The sequence below is a fragment of the Chiloscyllium plagiosum genome, chromosome 11 (genome assembly GCF_004010195.1).
Source record: "Chiloscyllium plagiosum isolate BGI_BamShark_2017 chromosome 11, ASM401019v2, whole genome shotgun sequence".
Lineage (NCBI taxonomy): Eukaryota > Metazoa > Chordata > Chondrichthyes > Orectolobiformes > Hemiscylliidae > Chiloscyllium > Chiloscyllium plagiosum.
Window position 1 is genome coordinate 56766492 of NC_057720.1, and position 13655 is coordinate 56780146.

General features: G+C 39.4%; 1 protein-coding gene across 5 annotated transcripts in view; it reads right to left on the reverse strand.

The window, feature by feature from the left end:
• Window positions 1-13655, reverse strand: part of pde4ba (phosphodiesterase 4B, cAMP-specific a) — a 621169-nt gene that overhangs the window by 235264 nt on the left and 372250 nt on the right. The window lies entirely within an intron of this gene.

Here is a 13655-nt window from a genome sequence, read left to right on the forward strand (position 1 = left end):
TAACACTATAATTCAACAAGGAGGGTGACAGAAAGCAAAGTACATAATGAATGACTTGGTCCTCCTTGGCCTGGGATGTATTTTTTCATGCAACCTTCTGCTTTTCACTTCATTAATTATGCAACTGAGACGTTAAGTGAACAGGGACATGGTGAGCCCCTTGACCAACAGTGGCAACACTCCTGACTAATTGCAATCTACTTTCACCCTGCTGAAGAATTTTCCCTTCCATTTTTCCATAACACCATTTACTTGAAGCACATGAAATTATTTTTTCTTGTAAGCTGCAGGTACATGCTGCAACTGAGACTTTGATGCAGCATGACATCGTGCAGAGACATGTCCACCCCATCTGATTGATAGATTGACTGTTCAGTGATCTCCACCAACATAAGCTTCCTGCCTCACCCACTGCACTAAAAAAAAGCTAAATTACAGATGCTGTCACCCTGTAATGGAGCTGGAGACCTTGTGTGCTAAGAAAGCCATACAAGCCATAGAAGCTGGCAGCCTGTAACTAAGCACTAAAGACCTTGTGTGCTAAGTAAGCAATTAGGCCCACATAGAAGCTGGCAATCTTTATCTCAGTGCTAAAGTCAGTGTGCACTAAGAAATATGAAGCAGACTGAGGCTGGCAACCTTCAAGTAAGTGATAAATGAGTGAGCACTAAGAAAGCAAGTTAAGAGTTATAAGATGCATATATGTTCATGTCAATGCTGAAGCATCCTTTGTAGTGTGATTAAACTTTATTATGGCATTTAATTAGTTTCATTATCATCTTATTGTTCTGTTGTATGCTGGTTAGAAATCACCTGTACTGGTCTCAGCCAGAATCAGCAATATATAGAGAATACAGAAGCCCACCAGGATAACTAAGGTTAGTTATGAATTGCATTACTTTAATTATAGTTCCTTGTTGGACAGCCTTGACAATGGCAAATCAAACAGAGGAATGATGAGTTATTTAGCTTGCCAGCAGCAGCCCAGAGGGCAGTGTCATGCGTTTTGAGTCTGACTGCGATATACTAATGAGACAGTATGTAAGATCACAGGAAGGTTTGCAATGTCATATGATTTTGATCCCTTTTGCAGCCTCATGACAAGGTGAAGTGACATCAAGGTGCCTTTTGGGAGATGGTGTAGCGGTAACGTCACAGAATTAGTAATCCAGAAAACCCCAGTTAATGGTCAGAGGACTCTGGCTCAAATCTCACCTTAGCTGCAGGTGGAATTTAAACTTAATTAATAGAAAAATCCAACTGAAAGCTAGGCTCAGCAAATGAAACCACAAAACTATGATTGTCACAAAAATCCATCAGGTTCACTATTGCCCTTTAGGGAAGGGAAGGATATCCTTACTTCATAGTTGATTGGATTTATTACTGTCACATATACCTAGTTACAGTAAAACATTTTGTTTTGCATGCAATACAGGCAGATGATAACATACAAAGTACACTAGGATAATACAACAAAATAAAGAATCAGCAATGTATAGAGAATATAGAAGCCCACCAGGATAAACTAAGGTTAGTTATGAATTGCATCACTTTAATTATAGTTCCTTGTTGGACAGCTTTGATAATGGCAAATCAATTTAGCTTGGCCAATTCACCTAATCTGCATACCTTTGGACTGTGGAAAGAAACCGAAGCACTTGACAGAAGCCTATGCAGACACAGAACATGCAAACTCCACACAGCCAGTCATCCAAGGTTGGAATCGAACCAGAGTCCCTCGCGGTATAAGGCAACAGTGCTAACCACTGACCCACCATGGCACCTGTTGAACCAGATGCCACAAGAGACACTCACCCCAGAGTTTTGAAGGTGCTAGCTGAGGAGATTGTAAAAGGCTTGGTGGTGATCTTCCTGACGACCTGAATTATTTCTGAACGGGGCCCAGATAACTGGAAAAAGGTTCACATAACACCTCTTTAAGAGGGGAGGGAGGCAGAAGACAGGAACCTGTTGGCAAGATTTGAGTCTGTTATTAAGCATGAGATTATGGAGTACTTGAAAGCGCACGGTAAAAAACGACTGAGTCAGATGGCTTCATCAAAGGAAATTCGCAGCCGACAAATCTGTTAGAATTCTCTGAGGAAGTAACAAGCAAGTTAGACAAAGGAGAGCCAATGGGCGTGATCTATTTCTATTTCCAGAAAACCTTAGACAAAGTGCCACTTAGGAAGCTGCTAATTAAGTTAAGAGCCTGTTGGCGTTCGGTGCAAGGTCCTGGCAATGAATAGGCCACTGGCTAACTGGCAGAAGAGAGAGAGTAGGGATAAAAAGGTCTTTTTCAGTCGGTGACTAGTGGAATTCCACAGGGGTCAGTATTCACATTATGCATTAATGATCTAGACAAAGCATCGGAGGACATGTTAAATTTGCAGATGGCACAAAGACAGGTGGAGGGACAACTAGTGTTGAGGAAGTGAGGAGGCTGCAGAAGGATTTGAACAAGTTAGGATAGTGAACAAAGATGTGGTGGATGGAATGTCGGAAAGCGTGAGGATATGCACTTTGGTTGGAAGATGATGTGTAGTCTATTTTCTAAATGGAGAAAGGCTTCAGAAATCTGAAGGACAAAGGGATTTGGGAGTCCTAGTTCAGGATTCTCTCAAAGTTAACATGCAGGTTCAGTTGGTGGTTAGCAAGGCAAATGCAAGATTGGCATTCATTTCAAGAGGGCCAGAATACAAGAGCAGAAGTGCACTGCTGAGGCTGTATAATGTTCCTGTCAGACCGTATTTGCAATATTGTGAACAGTTTTGGGCCCCATATCTAAGGAGGGGATACAGAGGAAGTTTACAAGAATGACCCAAGGGATGAAGTGTTTATCATGTGAGGAGTGGTTGATGACTCTAGGTCTGTACTCAGTTGAGTTTAGAGGGATGAAAGGGGGGACCTGAATGAAATTTATAGAATACTGAGAGGCCTGGTTAGACTGGACATGAAGATAATGTTTCCAATAGTGGGAGAGACTAGGACTCAATGGTACAGCCTCAGAGTAACGAGATGACCCTTTAGAACGGAGATGAGAAGGAATTTCTTCACACAAAGGGTGGTTAATCTGTGTAATTCATTGCCGCAGAAGGCTGTGGAAGCCAAGTCATTGAGTCTATTTAAGACAGAGATAAATAGGTTCTTGATTAGTAAGGGCTTCAAGGGTTATGGTGTGAAGGCAGAAGAACAGGGTTGATAAGCTTATAACCATGACTGATTGGTGGGGCAGACTCAATGGGCTGAATGGCCTAATTCTGCTCCTTTATCTTATGGTCTTAGGTGTTTGCCACAGTATTTATTTAGCGTGCAAAGTTCTGCTCCTTTATATCTAAATTGCTTTGATGGTCAGTTACATTACCTTTGATTAAAACCTATGGATACAAACATTTTGACAAGATTATGCACATTCCTGGATATTCTTTGGATTGATGTTGTGACTCACTGGCGTAGTGCACTAGAAATCAAACCCTACTATTCTCCAGGTTGCCACACATTTCATAGAATCTCTACAGTATGGGAACAGGCCCTTCAGCCCAACAGATCCACACAGATCCTCCGAAGAGTATCCTACCCAAACCTATTGCTCAACATTTACCCCCGACTAATGTACCTAACATACACATCCCTGAACACTCTGGGCAATTTAGCATGGCCAATTTCCCTAAATCGCACATCTTTGGATTTTGGGAGACATGGGGAGAATGTGCAAATTCTACACAGACGGTCAAACCCAGGTCCCTGGCACTGAGCCAATGTGCCACGAATTGTGATTAAACCACCAAACTGCCCAATTTGATTTAACTGTCTAACGAAGGTTAAATGAATATGCACACCAAGTCTTTTTTCAATTGACAAAAATCTTACTGCAATAAAATTGCTTTTAAGCAATGGTAAAAAAAAATTGCTAATTTATGACTTTATAACAAACTTTGCTCCTTTAATAAAATTCCCATATACATATAAACAGATAAACAAATAACGGGGCAAGGCAAGACAAACATTCTTTGTGGGAAAGGCAAAAGGTCAGTTGCACCAGTCTAGATCACCGACTGGGTTGGTGATGTCATTTCCTGTGGTGATGACAGACAGATAAATGGTTTTCTTTTAGCTCTAATCCTTTATTAATGGTGCATGATGGTCAATTGGTGTATGCACAGTCTTCCATTCACTTTTAATCATCTGCATGCAGACATGGATTGCTTTAGTATCTGAGGAAATATATTAAATAATGTGCAAACATCAACAAGCATCTCCAATTCTGACTTTACACTGACCTCCCTTGGGAATGGGAAAGATAAGATAACTGAGTGTCAGATACGAGCTTGAGGAACTCCGGCAGAAATATCTTTACTGGAGATGCTTGGCCTCCAACAATCATCCTCTATGCAAGGCATGACTGAACTAATGGAGTATTTACCCACAAATCCTCTAGCTTTAGTTTTATTGGAGGCCATAGTTGGTCAAAAGGCTGCCTTAATGTCAATAGCAGTTATTCTCAACTTATCTTTAAAATTCAGTTCTTTTTGGTCATGATTGACCTAAGGCTGTAAAAAGATCTGGAGTCAAGTGACCTCTCAAATTGGGGCCCTTGGGATGTGGGCAAGATGGATCATCAACTCTGCCATTCTAGCTGAAGAGGGTTACCAATGTGCGAAGATTTGTAGCTCAGGTGCTCGTTGTTGTGGTTCTGCTCACCGAGCTGGAAGTTTTTGTTGCAAACGTTTCGTCCCCTGGCTAGGCGACATCATCAGTGCTTGGGAGCCTCCTGCGAAGCGCTTCTTTGATGTTTCCTCCGGTGTTTATAGTGGTCTTTCCCTGCCGCTTCCGGTTGTCAGTTTCAGCTGTCCGCTGTAGTGGTTGGTATATTGGGTCCAGGTCGATGTGTTTGTTGATGGAGTTTGTGGATGAGTGCCATGCTTCTAGGAATTCCCTGGGCTGTTCTTCTGGCTTGCCCTATGATAGTAGTGTTGTCCCAGTCGAATTCATGTTGCTTGTTGTCTGAGTGTGGGCAACAAACACATCGACCTGGACCCAATATACCAACCACTACAGCGGACAGCTGAAACTGACAACCGGAAGCGGCAGGGACAGACCACTATAAACACCGGAGGAAACATCAAAGAAGCGCTTCGCAGGAGGCTCCCAAGCACTGATGATGTCGCCTAGCCAGGGGACGAAACGTTTGCAACAAAAACTTCCAGCTCGGCGAACAGAACCACAACAGGGTTACCAATGTTCAGCCTCGACTTATCTTGATATGCTGGGTGAACCAATATGAAGGCTGACATGTTTGTGCAGCCTCTTCCTTCAGTTGGTTGTGTAAGTATACACACCCATTCACAACTGAACATGGCAGAATCCACAGCTTCTATCTGATCTGTTGATTATCTTGTTGAGAACAAAAGAATTAACCTTCTATAACAAAAATTCAACACTACACTGGTGTCTAAGTGTAAAAAACACTGAGAAAACAACCCAAAAGAAGTAAATTGTGATAATATATTACTGACATCCAGTAAACATCAGAAATGTGACAGTGACTACTGTGAGAAGACAGCATGTGGAAAACCTACATCAAGATACACAATTGTTGAGAATATTAGGCACACCACAACAAATGCTTGTTGTGTTGGTGTGAATCGTGATTCTCATTAGAAGAGGAAGCTACTGAATCACACCACAAGGAACTTTGGATTACAGCCAATCACCAAGGTTTCTTAAAAATACAGAGGAGAAAAAACACTAAGCAGGAGACAGGAGCACTGTAGCAAATCTGTAGGAGGGGAGAATAGTTGCAAATTTCTGAAGGAATCATTAAGATTTCTGAAAATATTTGATTCAAAAAAGCATTAACAGAATCAAAGCAAATTCCTTTTGAAAGAAAGCATTATTGTGAATCTGTTTTAGGATTATGAATGCTAAAGAAAGCACTATGGAAAACAGTGATGTGCTGTGTGAACTGTTCATGAGAAAATAATTCAGGTTAAAATGACTCAACAAACAATAGCATGCAACAGAAAATCTCACAGAAAATTAGCGAGACTCCTAAATAAGGTTATAATAAATTATTGTATAAGAGACCATTATAAATCTAGAAAAGGTCAATTGTAATAGCAGAAAATCATAAGGAAAACTTTAAGGCCAATCTGCTAGCTGATATAGTGACAAGTGAATATTTACATTCTTACATTATTAATCACAAAAGCTATGTTATGCTTAATATTATCACCACCTTTCCTCACCCCGAATTCAACCTGACAGTTTGGAATAGTGACTTAATGTATAAGTCTGACTTGTTTGTGTTACCACAGGTGTGATGGTGTTTACTATCACAGGAATAGTTGTACCACACTACTACTTCCTCACAGTTCAACCTTCCACCCAGCTTTGAGTTATCTGAAAACTTGGAAATATTACATTTAGTTGCCTCATTTAAATCATTAATATATAAAATGAATAGCCGGGGTCTAAATATCAATCGCTCTCGTATCCCACTTGTCACGAGCTGCTAATGATAAAAATGACCCGTTTAATCCTGTTTTGTTTTCTGTCAGCCAATCCTCTATGCCAACACAATACCCCCAGTCCCATGTCCTTTAGTTTTCATGCTAATCCCTTATGTGGAACTTTATCAAACACCTTCTGAAAGTCCAATAAACCACATCCATTGATCCCAGCAACCCCCAACACCTTAACACTACTAATTACATCCTAGTAAAATTCCAATAGATTTGTCAAGCATTATTTCCATTTTATTAAACCATGTTGACTTTGTCCAATCCTGACACGGTTTTCCAAGTGCTCTACTATCAAATCTTTTATAATGGACTCTAGCATTTTCCCTAATGATGTCAAGCTAACCAGTGATTCCTTGTTTTCTCTCTACCTCGTTTTTCTCTTTCAAAATAGTGAGGTTACAGTAACTACCCTCCAATCCATAGAAATTGTTCAAGTTTATAACATCTTAAAAGATAATGACCAATTTCCCCAACACACTTTCCTAACAAATATGGATATTTTGCCCCCTCTCAGTAAAAGTTGTGTTCCCCAACATTTTTGGCATGCTATTTCGGTCCTCCTTTGAGGATGCAGAACCAAACTATGTTTTTAATTCGCTTCCTATCTTTATTCCCAATTATAAATGTCCCCTGTTTGATTTTAAAGGACCTGCATTTGTCTTCATTAACCTCTTTCTCCTCAAATAGCTACATACTCTTTTACAATCTTTCTGTATGTGCCCTGCAAGCTTACTTTCATATTCTACTTTTCCCCTCTTAAGTCCAATGCCTTTGTCTTCCTTTGCTGAAATCTAAACTGCTCCCAATCCTCAGCTCTAAGCTCCTTTTGGCTAATTTATACACCTCTCCTTAGATCTAGTGCTATTCACAATTTCCATTGTTCCCATGGTTATGTCATTTTTCCTGCTTTCTTTCTGCCAGACAGGAATGAGTATTTCCCCACTGCACACTTTGAATGCTTATCATTGCCTATCTACTGTCATCCCTTTAAGTAATACTCTCCAATTTATCACAAACAATTCACAGTCATAGATTCCTCTGTTTAGATTCATGCCTCTAGTTTTCCCAAATCAACTGTGTTACTCTTCATCCTACATGACGACGACGTAACGGTTACTTGCCCTAATGAGCTTTGAGAAGATTTGTAGCTCAGGTTGAGGTTCTGGATGTAGGTTTGCTTGCAGAGCTGGAAGGTTTATTTCCAAACATTTCATCACCCTACCAGGTAACATCTTCAGTGGGCCTCCAGGCGAAGCACTGATGATTTCTGTTTTCTATTTACATGTTTGGGTTTCTTTGGGTTGGTGATGTAATTTCCTGTGACGTCATTTCCTGTTCTTTTTCTCAAGGGGTGGTAGATGGGGTCTAACTTGATGTGTTTGTTGATAGACTTCCGGTTGGAATGCCATGCTTCTAGGAATTCTCACACATGAGAAAAAGAACAGGAAATTACATCGCCACAGGAAATGGCATCACCAACCCAAAGAAACCCAAACATGTAAAACAGCAGAAATCATCAGCAGTGCCGCATCCGTAAGTCCACAGATGATGTTACCTAGTAGGGTGACGAAATGTCTGGAAATGAACCTTCCAGCTCAGTGAGCAAATCAACATCCAGGTTACTTCCTCCCCAGCTTCCCCTACCTACCCCCCCCACCCCTCCAGGAGCCCAGGTTACTTCCTCCCCAGCTTCCCCTACCTACCCCCCCCCACCCCTCCAGGAGCCTTGGACAGTTAGTTTGTCTTCTATAACTTTGTCATTACATAATACCGTGAATGATCTTACGATGAACTCTTGTTTCATTGACTATTCAATGTATTGATCCAGAAACCATCTCATACGCTGTCCAGAAATGTCTCCTGTTTGGTATTGTTACTGATTTGATTTGCTTAATCTATACGTAGATTAAAATTCACATAATTACAGCTGTATTTTTATTGCTTGTGTCTAATTTCCTGTTTAGTACCTTATCCAACATTACTATTATAGTTCAGGGGTCTATATACATAACCCCCACTATTGTTTTCTGTCTCTTGGTGCTTCTAAGCTCTAACCATGCAGATACCAATTCCCCAGAGGTAAATACCTTTCATCACTGTGCTAATATCTTCTTTAACTAGAGGTACTATCCCATCATGTTTTCCTCAGTCTGTACATTCTAAACACTGAATGCCCCTGGATATTTGTGTGACTAATTCATCCACTTTATTGTGAATGTTGGTTTTTTAAAAAAAAGTAACTTCTCTTTAGAAGTTTTTTTAAAAAATATTGCTGATGCCAATACTACTGATGACCTTCTTTCAAAAGATCCATTACGGGTTAAGTAATCAACTAAGTTGGGAACAAACCATGATGAAGTACATGCTAAACTTATGCCAGAAATTCACTTATGCTTCATGTCTTCCTTGGAGATACTGTGATAATTAAGGTAAGGTGTCCTTAAGTTCTAAAGAATTAGTTTCTCTCATTTGGTGTTGAGTCCACATTCTACAAGGCCATCAACACAGCCCTAACCCTCTCATCTTGTTATTTCTGTGTTTTACCATGCACAGGGATATCATCTGTCTATCATCAGTCTTCCAGCATTCTAGACACTGGCCTTTTGAAACTTTCTGGTACAGAGTTGATTCCAAATGGGAAACAGTAGAAGCAATACTACCTGAAATGATGCAGTAAATGTATTCAGCAATCTTGACCATCGGTATAAGGGTATCTTTTTGGCTTCCTGTTCTGTGAAAAATTTGCTTGTTGCCAATCTATCATTGATGAATGAAAGAGGATGGATTTTCCATATGACTATTAACTGAGTGAAATTGATACACAATCTCAGTTCTCAATTTATTTTGGGAACTGTTACTAGTCCAAGCATCATTATATTGGTTGCCACCGGCATTAAGACCAAGCTTTCAATCATGCTGTCAAACTGAGATTTTACTTTTCTCCATCAGAGGGTATATCGGCTTGGGAGGATGACAGCAGATGGGCTTACCATCTTCTTGCAAAATAATGCAATAGTACTGCTTCAATTTGCCTAAATTTGTGATTAGTTTTGGAAATTCTGGCTCCAATTCTCTCCCATTTTCATTGTGAAAATACTGTACAGGAATAACTATGGAGGATTGATTCGTTTTCAGACTTCAGGCCAGCTTGACTAATAAAAAGGGGAAATTTTCAGTTCAAAGTAGAAGGAGACACATCTTTCAAAGCCTGCTTCTTTCAAAAAATATTTGGTAAGCTTCTTGCTAAAGTACAGTGACCTGTTCACTGTTAAAACGAAATGAAGATGAAGATAATTGCAGATAGCAATATGCACCTCTTAGAGATCTTTTGCAATCATCGTTCCTTATTTAAACAAGCACGGATAAAAAAAACTTAAACCTATTAATGTTTCCTTTACCTTGGCAAATACTGTACTTCCCTTACTGAAACAGAAAGCAAATTTAATTATCCATCCTTCAGAAATACACAAATATCCAGATCTATTGACTTCTCTCTGCATTGATAGTAGATGAATATGTTCAGGTTTGAAATTTCTCTATATATTACTAGTAATCTATTGCAAATATACCAAGGAATGGTAATTAAGCATTCACTCTTTCTGATTTTCAGTTATGAAGTTTATTATTGTTACTTTTACTTTCTTTTTGAAGTAAGAATGTTCTGTAACATAGTCCAGCAGAATTTTGGATTCTAACCAGAAGTATAAAAGTAGCACAGCAAGCGTGTCTCATGTCACATGCAGTTTACTCAACATACCCTGTAGTGCAACTCAGTAGGCACAGGGATATCTAATAGTTTGAGCTGAAAATTGTTAATCCACACAAAAGGAAAATGGTATCTCTTGTAGTTTTTTTTCTCAAAAAGTCCATTCACCTTGAAGTTATTTAGCACATTATTTTCCAAGTAGAACGTATTGCAGTAGAAATTACACAACATTATTTTCAATGTTATACTTGTCATTTTGTTCTGCATACCTTTAAGAACAATTTCAACGATCAGATTTTAAAGATCAATAAAAATTCTGTATTGTATGTGAAAATAATCCAAGCAATTTTGCGAAGCTTTGCCAGTGTAGAGTTGAATTGTAAATATTCTGGAGGGTCACTATCATGAAACTGAGAAGGCAAAAATAGGGCAGAAGATCCATGGCCAACAGCATCAAGGTGATGCTGAATAAAAGCAACATAGTTGCTTTCAATATAAAAATATATTATCGAAAATGTTGCTCCAACAATTTCCGTACATCCCTATAGGATTTACAACCCCCTTAAACATGTTTGCCGGACACAGCTTAAAATTTTTATGGTTGTTTCATGGAAGCTGTGTTGCTAATGCATCAATGATGGCTTTAAAATAAACTCTTTCGTTCAAACTATTTTAGATGCTTATTAGTTTCCATCTCCTTTAAAAGGAAACTATTTGCACAGTCTTTACTCCAAATCCACATGTGCTCTGGCAAGCACCTGATGTCTATCACTGCCAGATTGAATTCACAGAATTATTAAGGCACAAAAGGATGCAACTTGACCCATCATCCTTGCACTGATTCTAACTCCTCCTGCCTTTTCCCCCATATCCCTGGGGAGAGCTTTTCTATCCAAATAATCATCCATCTTGAATAAAAATGGAAAGAACAGCGGATGCTGTAAATCAGAAACAAAATCCATCTTGAATGCCTCAATTGAACCTACTTCTACTAGATTTCCAGGTATGGCATTCCATACCTTAACTACTCACAATGTGAAAGACTTTTTTTTCTCTATGCTGGTTTCATTTGCACATCACTTTAAATCTAGGCCCCCTCATTTTTTTTTTTTAAAATGAGTGGGAACAGCTTCTCCTGATATACTCCATGCAGCCCACTCATGATTTTAAAAATCTCTACCAAACATCCTCTCAGCCTTCTCTTCAGGGAGACAGTGCCACTTCCTTCAATAGAGCCTCATAATTGATCTTCTCTCCAATGCATTCACATCTTTCTGATACTGTGGTACCCCCAGGTGTACACAACACTCTAGCTGAGATCTAACAAGTGTCTTCTAAAAGTTCAACATCAGATCATTGCTATTGTACTCTAAGCTCCTATTAATAAAGCCAAGAACACTGTATTCTTTAACTTTTCTCACCACCTGTCCTGCCATCTTCAATGATCTATGCACAAATACACTCAGATCCCTCTGCTCCTGTACCTTCTTAGAATTGTACCACTTATTTTATATTGTCCTTCAAAGTTCTTCTGAGCAATATGCAGGATCTCATTTGTCTGCATTGCACATGACTGATGTCTCAAATTCTTTTTCATATTATCTGACAAATCTTAATTGAATGCATTCCTGAATAAGATAAAGTCTGTTGTAGGTAACGCAACCTGAACAAACACTAATAAAAAGGACATAGGATAAATCTTGATACTCCATTTGCCTTCTTAAATCATCTGCAATGCTTTATTGAATAAAGATCGGTAGTTATTATGTATCACTCTTACACATTGGTACTATCTGTTGAGTTTGGGTGTTGGTAGAGGATTATCAACTGATTGATTCTTTTAGTTGCAATAATGGATTGGATATTCTGTGGAATGGCAAGCTTACACAGATTGCAACTCCAGCCCTTTTTGGTAAAAATGAAAGAAGGGAGCTGGTCATTTCTGAGAGGAGTTTCTGCTCAGAGCTCCCACAGAAATGTGGATCTGTACTTTGATTCTGACAATTCTTTTGTAGTGCAGAACTATCAGATGAAGCATACCATGTCCCCTTTCCACAGTAGTCAGTCAGCTGCCATATTCTGAAATGTAAAAAGGTCCTGACAACCCACTTTGACAGCTGACCTTAAATACATAAAGGTAAATGCAATGTTATGGCACTGGAAGGGGAGCTTGCTTGATGGATGGGAGGTATAGGGTGCCAGATGAGGATGGTACAAGGGTGACATCTGTCAAGAGAGGTGTTAAAATGTTTAGCATAACCACAGCGGATGGGAGAAAATAGGCCCTGCAGGGCTTGTGTCAAATCAGAGGGTTTGGGTCCAGCTGTGGGCAATCAGGTTGGTCTAAGAGGGATTAGATTGGTTCAGGGCAGGTCCTGTAGGTGGGGGGAGGGGTATGAATTGGGTGAGGAGTTCAGTTGGTTTAGGATTTTAAGTAGTATCAAGGGTGGTGTTAGTGGAAAAGACAGGTCAGGGTCTGAGGGACTTAAATGGTTGGGATGTGAGGGAGGGAAATTTCATGGACATTCGGGAACTAGTTTATTTATTTAATAGTCTAACTGTTCCTAAGTAACTATTTACCTAATTTCATTGGAAGTTTTGAATTTCTGACTGAAAAGCACAGAGGAATTTGCCAGCAGAAAATTCAATTTCCAGGGTAATTCCTTTGGAGTTTGCCACAATGGAAATTCTGCAGGATCCCCAAGTACAGCTCCCAACCATGCTCGAATAAATGTATGGGTTAATAAGGAATAACCTTAACCCAACAGAAAACATAGGCCAATGATTTATGCTTTAAATAATTAAGATTCAAAAACAGCTTAATGGACGATACATCAGATGGAGCTCCTCCAATGGTGCAACCAGTGCATTCTCTGCCCAGTGTTCAACACAGAAACAAAGAAATCAGGCAATCAGAGTCTGCTGGGATAATCTTTGACAGGTAGTAGTAGAGGTATTGTGATTAGCCTTAACATCCATTAATTAAGGAAGTCAAAAATCAGTGGTTTGAGAGAGATTTAAAATGACCATTCATGAGTCACTGGGCATCACTTTTCTTAAAAAACTTTTAAGGCAGCTGAAATTTGATAGTCTTATATTTGTTTAGCATCTTTGTGGATATAAAACATCCCATGACACTGTTGAGGCAGAATAAAAGCCAGAATTGGCAGTGACCTGACGAATATTAATCCCTCTATCGACATTCAATAAACAGATTATCTGGCCATTAACCCACTGTTGTGTACAAATTGGCTGTTGACTTTCCTGCAGTACCACAGAGACTATATTCAAAAGTAATTCACTGAATGTAAAACAAGCTTCATAATGGCTCAAGAGAAGCAACAAATCCAATCAACTTTTGAAACTTCAAAGAATGAGATAGTACCAAGCCTGGGGAATGATAATTCAAACACTAACCTGTAGAT